This window comes from Phacochoerus africanus, chromosome 11 (assembly GCF_016906955.1).
Source record: "Phacochoerus africanus isolate WHEZ1 chromosome 11, ROS_Pafr_v1, whole genome shotgun sequence".
Taxonomy (NCBI): Eukaryota; Metazoa; Chordata; class Mammalia; order Artiodactyla; family Suidae; genus Phacochoerus; species Phacochoerus africanus.
The window spans coordinates 25,271,826-25,285,951 of NC_062554.1; positions in this window are offsets into that span (position 1 = coordinate 25,271,826).

Consider the following 14,126-nt stretch of genomic DNA (forward strand, 5'->3'; position numbering starts at 1 on the left):
TTTCTTTCAATCTGTGTTACTTTGCTGGGGCCAGCCTGAGAAAGTGCTCCAGACCGAGTGGCCTGATCCCAAGAAAACCTTGCTCCTACCTTCAAATGTTTGAGGCTAGTATTGAACAGAACCTAACACTGCAAAGCTAGACGTGGGTAACTCCAGCTTAGACTGAGGCAGGACCACCCTCTCACTCCCCCCACCTCCAGGCACACACACACCAGAAGCCTGGCGAACAGGTGTGCCCTTTTCTGGGGATAAATGGTTATCATTTCAGTTTTAACTGTTCTTTTCATAACGTGGCTGGCATGCCAAAAAATAAAAAATATGAGACACTCAAAGAGGAAAGGAAATCCAGCCCCTGGACAAGAGAAGAATCACCTATAGAAGGAGACCCAGAGATCATGCAGATGTTGGAATTAGAAGATACGACTTCAAAATAACGTGGAGGGGTTCCCATCGTGGCGCACTGGTTAACGAATCCGACTGGGAACCATGACGTTGTGGGTTCAATCCCTGGCCTCGCTCAGTGGGTTAAGGATCTGGTGTTGCCGTGAGCTGTGGTGTAGGTCAAGGACATGGCTCAGATCCCATGCGGCTGTGGCGTAGGCTGGCGGCTGTAGCTCCAATTAGATTCCTAGCCTGGGAACCTCCGCATGCCTTCACCAGAAAGGAAAAAAAATAATTTTTAAATAACGTGGAAAATATGTTAAAGGCTATGGTAGAAAATTGGACACCGGGTGTAAAGGGGAATTTGAGGACGGAAATAAAAATTATGTCTAAAAATAGAAATATTGTAAGAAAACATGTAATAAGGGATAGGAAATGTCGTTTGAAGGGATTATCGGAAAATTGGACCAAGCAGAGTAAAGGAAACCCAACAAAACTGGCAAAGGAAAAGGGGGTGTGGGGACATCTGGAGGGAAACAGGTGCCGTCTGCCAGGAGTCCTCTCCTAGTGGAACCACACAGGGAACAATGATTCCAGCCACAAATTATTATCACACACGTGAAGTGCTGTCTCCTAGGGAACGTTGCCTGCGTCTAGGTGTTCATGGTTTTTCTTGGATCTCAGGCACACAGGCAGCCTGTTTTTAGCATGGTCCAAAATTCCACACTCCCCCAAATGAAGCCACTCTTCATCGCAAGAAACATCATTTACGTAAACAGTTTTGGTACAGTGAGCCACTTATAGAAGGGTGAGACCCTTCTTGAAATCCAAGTTTCCAGGCAAGAGCCAAGGGCCAGCCTCACAAACAGACCTTTCTATGGCTAGCAGTTTCAGACCTACTATGTTAACTTTTTGTGTGTGTTTTTTTAGGGCTGCACCCACGGCACAGGGAAGTGTCCAGGCTAGAGGATGAATCAGAGCTGCAGCTGCCAGCCTACACTGCAGCTCACAGCAATGCCGGATCCTTCATCCACGTAGCAAGGCCAGGGATGGTACCCACATCCTCATGGATACGAGTCGGATTTGTTTCTGCTGAGCCACAACTGGAATTCCCGCTGTGTTAATTTTTGATGCACACTCCCTAACTGAAATTAAGTACATGCTTCTGAAAAGCCACAGGTCAAAGGAAAATCACCAAGAAAATAAAATATTTTGAACTGAATGATAACGTAAAAGTAATGCAGCAGAATTTGTGGCGTGAAGCTAGAGCAACACTGAAAATGATTGTGAATATGAAGGTCTATAGCATAAAAGAAAAAAGATATAAAATGAATAATCAAACTTTTCACCCATGGAAAGACCTATTAAGAAAAAGAGAGTGAGGCAGTTCCCGTCATGGCTCAGTGGTTAACAAATCCGACTTGGAACCATGAGGTTGCGGGTTCAATCCCTGGCCTTGCTCAGTGGGTTAAGGATCTGGTGTTGCCATGAGCTGTGGTGGAGGTTGCAGATGTGGCTTGGATCCCACGTTGCTGTGGCTCTGGCGTAGGCGGGTGGCTACAGCTGTTATTAGACCCCTAGCCTGGGAACCTCCATATGCCGAGGGAGCGGCCCAAGAAATGGCAAAAAGAAAAAAAAAAAGAGAGAGAGAGTGAAAGAGGACAGAGAAAGAAACCAGTTACAAATATCAGAAATGAAAGAGGGGGAATTACTATAGATTCTAATGACATTAAAAAGACGAAAAGGCAATTATGAACAACTTTATGTCAATATTTAACAACTTAGACATCTGGATAAATCTCATGAAAGCCACAGATTATCAAAACTGATAAAGGGTGGAATAGAAAATTTGAAAAACCCTGTATCTATTAAAGGAATTGAATTTTCAATAAAAAAATCTTCCCCCAAAGAAAGCTATTGGCTGACTTAATTTAACTTGTGAATTCTATTGAACATTTAATAAAGAAATAATGCTAACCTAACACACATTCAGAAAATAGAGGAAGAAGAAAGAATTGCCAGGGTGTTTTGTGACACGAGCATACATCTCGCAGAAAAGAAAAATTATATCCCTCATAAACAAAGATGCAAAAATCCATAATATATTTACAAATTGATTCCAAAAATACACACGCACAAAATACATCATGACCACAGTGGTGGTGGTAGGGGTTTCCCCAGGAATAAAGTTGATTTTCACATTTGAAAATCAAAGTATTTCATAATATTAACAGCACAAAAGAGAAAAATTATCTCAATGTAGGCAAAAAAAAAATCCTTTTACTTCATTCAACCTTTCATTCTTGATAATAACTGGAAAACTAGGAGTAGAAGGAAATTTCCTCAGTCTAGTAAAGGGTATCTTTGAAAAACCTACTTCATGGTGAAATCATGAGGGTCTTTTCCCTAAGCCAGAAAAAGGATATCTATGCTCTTTGAGTATTTTCCTGGAAGTCCTAACGTTATAATAAATCATGAAAAAGAAATGAAAGGCACACATACTGTAAAAAGAATAAAACTGCCTTTATTCTCAGAGCACATGATTATTATATATGTTGAAAACCCTATGGAAACTTAAAAAAAAAGCTACCAGAATTAGTAAGTGAATTTAGTAAGGTCACATGATACAGGGTACATTTTTAAAAGTTAATTTTTTAAAAATAAAAAATAGTTAATAGCAAATGTTTGTGCATGTGCAGAGAAACTGGATCATTTATACATTTATACACTGCTGGTGGGAATGTAAAATGACACTCTGGAAAGCAGTTTGCATTTCCTTATAAACTAACCATGTAATTACCATGTGACCCAGCAATTGCATTCCAACTCTCAGACATTTATCCCAGAGAAATGCAAACCAATGTTACAGGAAAACCTGTGCCTGAATGATCATAGTAGCTTTATTCATAACAGTCAAAAATTAAAAATAACCTAGATGTCTCTCAGCAAGTAAATGGTTATATAAACTCTGGTACATCTATACCATGGAATACTATTCAACACTGACAGGAACAAACTATTGACACAAATAACTGGGATAAACCTCCAGAGATTTATGACAAGAGAAAAATAAAAATCCAAAGCTTACACACTGTATGATTTCATTTTGATAACATTTTTTAGTTTTATTAAAAAAAATTTTTTTTTGTCTTTTGTCTTTTTAGGGCCACACCCGTGGCATATGGAGGTTCCCAGGCTGAGGGTCTACTTGAGGCTGTAGCCGCCAGCATATACCACAGCCACAGCAACACCAGATCTGAGCTGCATCTGCAACCTACACCACAACTCACAGCAACGCTGGATCCTTAACCCACTGAGCAAGGCGAGGGATTGAACCCACAACCTCATGGTTCCTAGTCGGATTCATTCACCACTGAGCCTCGACGGGAACTCCTGATAACATTTTTTTAAATAGCAAAATTTTTATAAATGGAGAACAGATTAGTGGTTGCAGAGTTTACAGACAAGGTGAGAGGGTTGAAGGGAGGAGGATATGAGGGGTCCTTGTGAGGATGGAGCTGTTGTGTGCAGTGACTGCAAAATAATGGATAAAGGAACATACACGTGTTGTGAAGTCATGTGTAACTAAGTACACTCACACACACACACACACACACACACACGTATATGTGCAAGAGGGGACGTCTGAACTGAATGCAATGGGGGGTACCATAGCAGTGTCAGTAACAGGTTGTGATTATGTACTACGGGTTTACGAGATGTTGCCCTGGGGTGTACTAGGGAAAAGGTACTCAGGATGTCTTTATTATTTCTTCCAAGTGCATGTGAATCTAGAAGTATCTCAAAGTAAAAAGCTTCCCTGAAACGTGGACAAAAGATTGAACAGGCACTTCACAACAGAAGATATATGAATGGCCTGTAACAACAAGAAACAATGTTCAATATCATTAATCATCATGGACGTGTAAATATAACCATAATTACATGAAATTTTGTATCTTCTAGGGTGTCCAAAAAAAAACACAAAACCCTTAAAATATCTAATGTTGACAAGAAAGTGGGGCAATTGGAACCCTCATACATTGCAGGTCAGAAGGTAAAATTAAATTTTGGAGAACAGTTTAACAGTTTCTTGTAAACATACATTCATATAGTTGAGTCTAATGACTCAGCTCTTCCTCTTTTAGGTATTTTATACAAAAGAAATGAAGACAGGGAGTTCCCATCGTGGCTCAGTGGTGAACAAATCTGACTAGGAACCATGAGGCTGTGGGTTCGATCCCTGGCCTCGCTCAGTGGGTTAAGGATCCAGCGTTGCCATGAGCTGAGGTGTAGGTCACAGACAAGGTTCAGATCTGGTGTTGCTGTGGCTGTGGCGTAGGTCGGCAGCTACAGCTCCAATTCGACCCCTAGCCTGGGAACCTCCATATGCCGAAAGTGCGGCCCTAGAAAAGACAAAAAATAATAATAATAACAATGCATATGTCCATTTAAAGAGTGGCACATACATGTTCATAGCGGCTTTATTTACAAGTACCCTAAACTTAACAACCCAAATACTCATAAATAGAAGAATTGAATGAGCAACTGACAAGTTCTATATCTTCCCCCCTTTTTTGTCCTCCAGGGCCGCACCTGTGGCATATGGAGGTTACCAGGCTAGGGGTCAAATCCGAGCTGCAGTTGCTGGCTTACACCACAACCACGGCAACACCAGATCTAAGCCATGTCTGTGACCTATGTCACATCTCGCAGCAATGCCAGATCCTTAACTCACTGAGTGGGGACAGGGATTAAACCCCAATCCTCATGGATACTAGTCAGGGTCATTACTGCTGAGCCATGACGGGAACTCCAAGTTCTGAATCTTTCTAAATGATTTCCCTGGGAAGGTATATGTTTGTTCTAACAATAACATCCCATCACTGAGGGTTTGGGATGGACATGCTGTAAAATTTGGTTGTGATGATTGTTGCGCACCTATAAACGTAATGAAATTCATTATGAATTCACTGAGTACACATTAGGATCCTCAGAGAAGTTTGAAATAATCATGAAGGCTCAGCTATTCTGACCCAATTGGCTTATGGGGTGGGGGAGGCAGTCGTGGGTTTTGTTTAAAGCTCCCCAGGGGAGTCTCATGTGCAGTCAGCATTGGAAACCATGGAAGCTGAGGCTGATTTTCTTGTGCAGTTTGTAGACTGAGTTCCATGGGTAGCTCCCAAAGAGGAATTGCCACACATCCCCTGGGACCATCGTGTTGTAGGAACACGGGTACAATGTCCCAAGAGGAAGAACAACACATGTTTGGATGTGTGAATCTTGGTATGTTTTCAAACAAATATTTTGCCTCTTTATAGGCCCAACAGAGGGACGGCAAATGTGAAAGATCTATTGACTGGCCGAATTAGCTGAGCAAATAAATTCCAACGGCTAAATATAAAATTTTCCAAAATGCATTTTTTTCGAAGGTGGACTTAGTAACACTATTCTTTGTGGGGTTTTTTTGTTTTGTTTTGTTTTCAGTTTGGGGGCAATAAAAAAGACTGTGTAATAATACATTTCTCTGTTTCTTTGCTTTGGAAAATCCCATGCTAACCAGTTAGGATCAGATCTGAGGACACTCAGAGCCTCCATTCAAGTTCTTTTATGTTAGTAAAATAGAAGCCGGGAGGTCAACGAGCCACCTGCAAGACTCTGGGATGAGGCCCAAATCTGCATGTCTGTGGACCCCACCCTGAAGCTAGGTCACCAAAGGGCCTGGTAGAATGCAGCAATCTGCCAATGACCTGCTTCCAGGGGCGAGGTGCACCACCAAACAGGCCAGGTCTGAAAGGTGATGGAGGGGTTGATTTTCCTTCTAGACTTCTGACTATTTTGGTCTGCATCCCAGCTGTGGTAAGAGGGGCAGTGATGGTGAGTGACAGGAGCGGGAGGACCACAGCAGGACGTGTAAGCCCACACGGCAGAATCTGGGGCTCTCTCCAAGCCTCTTTCCCCATCTATAAAACAGAACAGTCACATCTGTCCACTACTTCAGGAGTGATCTAAGACTAGACCTCATCCATTATGAGGTGGCACGTGACCGCTGAAAATAAGGTCTCTGTCATTGAAAGCCCTATTGTGGAAATATTTCATAAGGCTCCTATTTGACAAGCTCACCATCGTTGGCATCGATTTACATTATCTACAAGCAAGCATCTTTTTTCTTCAAATAATTTTTTTTTTTTTTTGGCTTTTTAGGGCTGCACCTGTTGCATATGGAAGTTCTAAGACCAGGGGTCAAATCAGAGCTGCAGCTGCTGGCCTGCACCACAGCCACAGCGACGTGGGATCCAAGCCGCATCTGTGAACTACACCACTGCTTTGGGCCACACCACATCCTTAACACACTGAGTGAGGCTAGGAATCCTCATGGATGCTAGTCAGATTCATAAGCCACTGAGCCACAATGGGAACTCCGCCTTCAAAGAAATCTTAACTTTGTTTCATTATCCAGAAGCTTTGTTTCTGATAACCCCCTTCTCAGGAGCTAACTGCACATTAATAGCCCTGGTAACACAACGTTTTTCTAACTGCATATGGAAGTTTAAAAAAACCAGAAACTTCTTAATGTTGGACCAAGCTGCAATTTCCAAATCAGGTTCTGTAAGGCCATCAGCCCAGAGCCTGAGCCTGTAAACGGCTATTGATGATGAATGCGTTCTAAGGGAGGCATGACTGCAGTTGGGGCATGAAAGTTCCCCAACTCTCATCATGTTTCTTTGACTATTTGTTTTCCTTAGTATGGATTGCAAGTCACATCATTTTCTTTTCTTGTCTTTTTGTCCCTTTTTAGGGCCGCACCCACGAGGCATACGGAGGTTTACAGAGTGAGGCACAGTGGGACACACCTCTCAAGAATGTCCACATGCTGGTGACAGGAAGGAAGGGAGCCAATCCTAAGTCTTCTTGGCATCATCAGGGCAGCAGGCTATGGATGTCTTCAGGCTTTTTAAAAAAATCTTTTTAGGGCAGCACCCATGGCATAGAGAGGTTCCAGGCTAGGGGGTGAATCGGAGCTGCAGCTGCCAGCCTGCACCACAGCCATAGCAACGCCAGGGATTGAACCTGCACCCACATGGATACTAGTCGGGCTCGATAGCATTGAGCCACAATGGGAACACTGGGAAGCACTGTTTTCTAAGCATAGTGGCTTCCAGAACTCTGGCGCTTAAGTGGGGAACACCCTCTACCCCCATCTGATTGGGGCCCCTTTCAAGAGCCCCTGAAGGTCCTGCTTGCCTCACCAGTTATCCCCACACCATAGTCAGAGCCATTGTTTGGAACTGGTTGGACCTAAAGTCAAGCTTCAGATCTCGAAAAGGTGAACGTCCCCTCTTCACACTTCAACCGGGGAGATTAGCTTGGATGGAATTTAAAATGTAGCCTGGGATGAAGTCTCCTTTATTTCGGTGACTCTGCACAATCTTTCAAGGAGTTTATTTATTTTTATTTTTGGCTGTGCCCACAGCATGTGGAAATTCCTGGGCCAGGGATTGAATCCACAACACAGCCGTGACCTGAGCCACAGCAGTGCCAACACCAGATCCTTCACCTGCTGAGCCACCAGAGAATTCCTCTAAGAGTTTATTGGTAAGCAACTTTTATCACCCAACTTTCTGTTTATGGCCCTACTCTGTTGCCTGCTTTACCTCATTACCAATAAACATCTCTTAATATGCTAGCAGGGTATATGTGAACTAATTATTTTGCCTTTTAAAATGATGGGTCATTACTAATGTTGCTTGAAGGGCCATTTAACCTATTGTATGGTGTGTAAATGACACCCCACCCCCAACCTCAAAGATACCTATGACAATAGCCTGGATGTTGCAACAACGTTTTAAATGTTGCTGTGGATCTAATCTCACTCTCTTCTAGTCTCTTTTCCACAATTCAGACAAAGCGATTTTTCTAAAATGTTCAAATGGTAGGTTCATCCTTCTATGAAAATTATTCTTCTATCTCTTCCTGTTTATGGAGTTTGGAAGCTCTTCTTGGCTTTTTCTGTGCTTTTCTCTCCCACTGCATCATCAGCTGCTCCATCACCTCTTTCTCTTTTAAGTGTACATACCCATCAATTTAACTTGTGGAACAATTTGTGCCATTTGGTATGAGAATGTATATCGCCTCATTACTTGTAGTGCTGAAAAATTTGATTCAGTTTAAATATGTATCAACATAATTATGATTAAATAGAAAATAGGACATATAAACTGTGCAATACTATGTAGGCATTCAAAGGTAGATTTATATACCAATGTGGAATTGTATCTATTATATAAGGTTTAATGAAAAACAAGCAATTGAAGATAATTATATATACTATGGTATCCCCCCAATTTATATCTTCTTTATGTGTGTTCATGTACTTATGTATATACACAGTAATAAGTTTGGACATATATTTACCAAATTTTTAGCTTCTGGGAAAGGGATGGACTGTGGTTAAAGGAAAGAGTCTCTCATTTTTCACTTTTTTATTTTTTTCAACATGAGGATTCAACATTTTATTTTGCAGCAATTAAAATTTAAAAAAAACTTTGTGTACTGCATACTAGAATTCTTTGTCATATAGTGTGATATCATTGGGCAAGGATGGCTTAGCCACAGCAAAAGAGGAGAGATGGCAGAGACTGGATGACCTCTATGTTTCTACCTATGAGAATGGAGGGATGGGATAGGGGCATTGTTGCATTGATAGGACTGGGAAGAAGTCAATTTAACACCTGAAACCAGGTATTCAGGGGCAATGGTGAGAGGTGACAGGTAAGAGGTAACAGGAGGCAAGTAGCTAGTGTCCATGGCTAGGGGTGTAGGCTGGAACATGCTTGGCAGCAGCAACCAGAGACCTAGACCAAAGCCTCAAGTGCAAGTGATGGGCCTCGGCCCTTAGGGTGGAGCAGAAGGAGAAGGAATGAAAGAATGAGATCCTTCTGAGGACATGTAAACTTGAGTCGGGGAGAATGGCAGGGCCCCAGCCATGGACCCATAAAGGAAAAGGCAGAGCCCAGTTTTAGGACAGATATTATAGATCCACTCACTTAAAACATGATCACTGAGCCATGCATAGAGCAGGGCCAAGCCTACATTGGAGAGTCAAGTACAAACTCTGGGTAAGAAGGCTGTAGGGAGGAAACACGGGCAGGCATTGGTGCCCTTCCAGGTAGCTGAGAAATTTCTGCAGACCTTTGCCTCCTGGTTGGTGCTCCAAAGCTGTACAGCCAGAATGTGTTTGTCCTGGGTTATGGATCAAAGAAAGGAATCCAAAGAAATATTACAAAGAGTATTGACTCAAAGTCAGGGCTTCTAGAATTGCAGATAATATTCCTCAGAATAGACTTCTTATTTTGAGGGTCATTAGGAATTGAAAAGCTGGTCACGATAACATACACCTCCACATTAACTCCATCAATCTTGATGGCTCTGACTCCTGAACTTTCCAGAAGCCAGTGTCTACTTGCAGTTGATGGAGAGGCAGGCAAAAGGAAGAGGCACAAACGCTGTCTTAGATTTATGACTTCCTTTTTCACTCGAGGTTAAAAAACTCCAGAATTCAGATTACAACATTTTTATCTGATGCATGGGACTAGATTAAATGTTGAACTACATGATAGATGATGCTGGGACTAATTAATGTCAGTTCTCATAAATTGCTTAGGATGAGAAACAATGAAATTAAGGGAAGGAGATATAATACATCATCATTTCTCTTCCTTTAACCCAGCTTCGAGGTAGACAGAGGGAGACACATTATATAAATGAGAAAGATGGGCAGAGCTGGTGATAAAGTCACATTCACTTCCTTTTCAGAGTAGCCAGGAGTGGTTCTCATGAACCTAAAACCCATATTTCGTGTACAAACTAGCTCCACACTTTCCTTGAAAAGCAGTCTGGTTTGTCTCGTCCGGCAGCCATATAAACTTTTACTGAAGCAATGAACACTTGCAAGAAAAAATGGTAGACATTTGCAATGGCTGAAATAGTAACGCTATAACACCTGCCTAGTTAAGTTTTGGATGAGATGAGGTCCCTTGAAGCCTGGTGTGCATGAGAGCACAAAGGGTTTGCTGTTTTCCCACTGGTGCTCCCATGCATTCAGAAGTCAAAGCCAGACAATCCCCAGGAAGTAGAGGGTCAGGTTGGGTGCTCACCTCCACAATTCTTTCTCAGTCACTTTCTCTGCTTTCTGCATGGAACGGGTACCAAGGCAGAGCAGAGAGGATCCTGACTTAGAGAGCCACCAGTGCAGCAGGGCATCACGCACATTTATCAGAGAGAAGTTATTCCGAACTCCAAAAATCTAGGGTGCTAATTCTGCCACCAACTCCTATGCAACCAAAGTATTTTTATTGTTCATGAAACAAGTACACATCTGCTAGGTCTGGTGTTGGGTGCTGAGGACACCACGGTGATTAAATCCAGGTTCCTGTTGGAGAAATTAATAGTCAGGGAGATAGACACCTAAACAAATAATGTGGAAGGTGCAATCACAGAAACGACAAAAATGCTGTGGAAGCACGTCACGTGCTTGTGGGAATGAGAGAGACAGGCCTTTGGCCAGTGCTCGGAGCAGACAGATCAGAGGGAGCTGCGTGTGAGGCAGAGAAAACTGCAAAGGTAAAGGCAGGGAGGCCTGAGGTGTATAGTCTGATTTTTTACCCATCAGATTGTCAGTGATTTTTTTTTTCCTTTTTTGCCTTTTTGTCTTTTTAGGCCTGCACTGGCGGCATATGGAGGTTCCCAGCTAGGGGTCTAATTGGGGCTGTAGCCGCTGGCCTATGCGCCAGAGTCACAGCAACGCGGGATCCGAGCCGCGTCTGCCACCTACACCACAGCTCACGGCAACACCAGATGGTTAACCCACTGAACAAGGCCAGGGATCGAACCCACAACCTCATGGTTCCTAGTCGGATTTGTTAACCACTGAGCCACGACGGGAACTCCAGATTGTCAGTGATAAAAAATTTACATGACACTGTGTGGGCAGCAGTGCTGAAAACAAGTGCTTTCACATGTTGCTGGTTGTAGTGTAAGCTGGCCTGGGCCCTGCTGAGGACAGTTTGTTGGATCTCTCATGATTACGAAGGTACCTATGTGTAATCTAGTCATTCTTCTTCTTTTGCTTCTTTTTTGTTGTTGTTTTGTTTTGTTCTTTTTAGGACTGCACCTGCGGCATGTGGGAGTTCCTAGGCTGGGGGTTTGGTGGGAGCTGCAGCTGAAGTCTATGCCACAGCCACACCACCACCGGATCCAAGCCAAATCCGAGAACTATGATATAGCTTGCAGCAACACTAGGTCCTTAACCCACTGGGTGAGACCAGGGATCGAACCCAAATCTTCACAGACACTATGTCAGGTCTTAACCCACTGAGCCACAATTGGAATGCCTAGCAATTCCTCTTGGAGGAAGCCGTCCTAGAGACATACTCATTCTTGTACAGAATAATTGTCGCACTGCTTGTAATAGCAAAAGATTGGAAATAACTTAAGTGTATGTCACATATGATGGGCAAAAAAAAATCAGTGTAGTCCTACATGCAACGGTATAGGGCCATAAGAAAATGAGGAGTCTCCTTATAGTTTCGTATGAAATGATCTCCAAGAGATATTATAAAGGAAAAGAACAAGGTGCAAAACAGTGGGCAGGGAAACCACAATTTGTGTAAATAAAGTGGGCAAAATAGAATAAAGAATAAGTAGAAATAGAAGTTCCCACTGTGGTGCAGCAGAAACGAATCCCTATCCATGAGGATGTGGTTCAATCCCTGGCCTTGCTCAGTGGGTTGGGGATCTGGCATTGCCGTGAGCTATGGTGTAGGTCACAGACATGGCTAGTATCCCACATGGCTATGGCTGTGGTTGTGGGGGGCAGCTGTAGCTCTGATTCGACCCCTAGCCTGGGAACTTCTATATGCAGCAGGTGAGGCCCTAGAAAGCAAAAAGCAAAAAAAAAAAAAAAGAATAAATAGAAATATTCAATAATATATGCAGAAGATGTCTCCAAAAAGGCACAAGAAACATGCATGTGTTGACTTAGAGGAGGGAAACTGGGAGGAGGACCCTCATGATATACTTTTTGGATGTAATCATATCACCTGACCAACATGATCAGATTTAATTCCCCTGGTTTTAATGAAGCATAATTGACAAGTAAAATTGTCAATATTTAAAATGTACAACTTGATGTTTTGACATCAATATACATAATGTGATAATCACCACGATCAAACTAAACAACCCATTTCTCATCTTACACAGTCACCACTTAAAGTTTTCCAGTGAGAACACTTAAGATCGACCCGCTTAGCACATTTCAAATACACAGTATAGAATTGTTAACTGTAGGCAAATTGCTGCAGGTTAGATCTCCAGGACTTAGTCCTCTGGCATAACCGGAAGTTAGTGCCCTTTGACCAACATCATCCCATTCCTTCTCCCTCACAATCCCTGGTAACCACCATTCTACTCTTTGCTTCTAGGATTTTTTTTGTGTGTGTGTGTCTTTTTGCCTTTTCCAGGGCCACTCCCTCGGCAAATGGAGGTTCCCAGGCTAGGGGTCGAATCGGAACTGTAGCCGCCAGCCTACGCCAGAGCCACAGCAACACAGGATCTGAGCCGCGTTTGTGACAGCTCATGGCAACGCTGGAGCCTTAACCCACTGAGCAAGGCCAGGGACCGAACCTGAAACCATGTGGTTCCTAGTCAGATTCGTTATCCACTGAGCCACGACAGGAACTCCGAGCTTCAGTGAATTTGATGTTTGGGTTAATCACATATAAGTGAGATCTGCAATATTGCCATTCTGTGTGTGGCTTATCTCACTTAGCCTAATGCCTTCCAGGTTCATCCATGTTATTGCAAATGGTAGGACTTCCTTTTTTCATAAATGCTAGATAACATTCCATTGTGCGTGTCTACACCGCATTCGCTTTAACCATTCATCTGTCCACATGTGGGTTGTTGCCCTGTCTTGGCTGCTGTGAATAACACGACTATGAACGTGGGAACAGACTGCCTCTTTGAGATCCTAATTTCATTTATTTTGGGTAACTTTAAAGTTCCTTTGGATGACCCTTCAACAACTTTAATGTGTATGGTGTGTTTAGAGAATGGTTAGGGGTGGAAGTATAGGAGATAAATCCCAAAAGGTTGCAGGTGAAGGGCTTTTTATCCCAATATATGAAAAGAGACATGAGGGTGCGGTGATATGATGTTCAGGGCATTGGCTTCGGCAGCGGAGAGACCTCAGCCTTAGCTTTCCACCTGACACCTCCTGGATCCCTGTGGTCTGGAGCAAGTAATTAACATCCTTCCGCCCACACCTCTCAAGTGAGGTAGCCAGTGTGATAGTGCCTGGCCACAGAAGCCTCTGTAAAACCCTCTGCCCCACTCCTCCCTTTCTCTTTCTTCTTTCTGCTGTGTTCTGGCTTCTCAGCTCTTGCCATCACATGTATGGATCAGAGAAAGAGCACGTCTTTCTCCACGGACCCAGCCTCACTGAGACAAAAGACGTTCACTAGACAGCCTTGAAGAGATGACATTGAATTCCATGGTACCTGATGCTTTTCCATGTTCTTTTTCTCTAATGGAAACAGCAGTTACACAATGAGATCCATCGTTTTAATTATTTGCATCATTGTGGGACACAGCCCTATGGTTTTATACAACTCGGGAGGGAGGCCTCATGAATCAATATGGCACAGAGAAAATGAATTGAAAGTGGAATTGATTGTGAGAGG